The following is a 452-nucleotide window of genomic DNA, read 5'->3' as shown; positions in this document are numbered from 1 at the left end:
CGGCCATCTTGGGTGAGACAGAACACGGGAAGGATCAGAGCAGCCATGGACTGACACCTGACAGAACTGTGGAGATAAAGGTGTGGACATTATTTTGTTTTATTTTTTGTATCTGTTCATCAGTCTCTCACTGTCTGCACACCTCCATTCTATTGACTAGAAGGGGTGCCTGAATGAGTGGACACCCCACTCCCAGAGGGTTCTACTAAGCAAGTGCACAAATCTCCTCAAAATTTAATGGAACAGTTGCCACTTAAAGCCAAACCACAATGCAAAATGGCCACAGCTGGCCCTGAACTGTTTATCACTAGGAAAAAGGTCTGAACAAGGGTTGTGGAGCAGAACAGGCAGACTAAAGAGGAAACAGGCTGACAACCAGGGAGCAGGCTTGCAGGATATACCACTTGGTTGGTTAATGATGCTTAGAGGGGATTGTAACCATGGCAATGAAA

The sequence above is a fragment of the Chrysochloris asiatica genome, unplaced genomic scaffold (genome assembly GCF_000296735.1).
Source record: "Chrysochloris asiatica unplaced genomic scaffold, ChrAsi1.0 scaffold00423, whole genome shotgun sequence".
Classification (NCBI taxonomy): Eukaryota; Metazoa; Chordata; class Mammalia; order Afrosoricida; family Chrysochloridae; genus Chrysochloris; species Chrysochloris asiatica.
The sequence above is the reverse complement of the archived record's forward strand: the minus strand, read 5'-3'. Positions refer to the sequence as shown.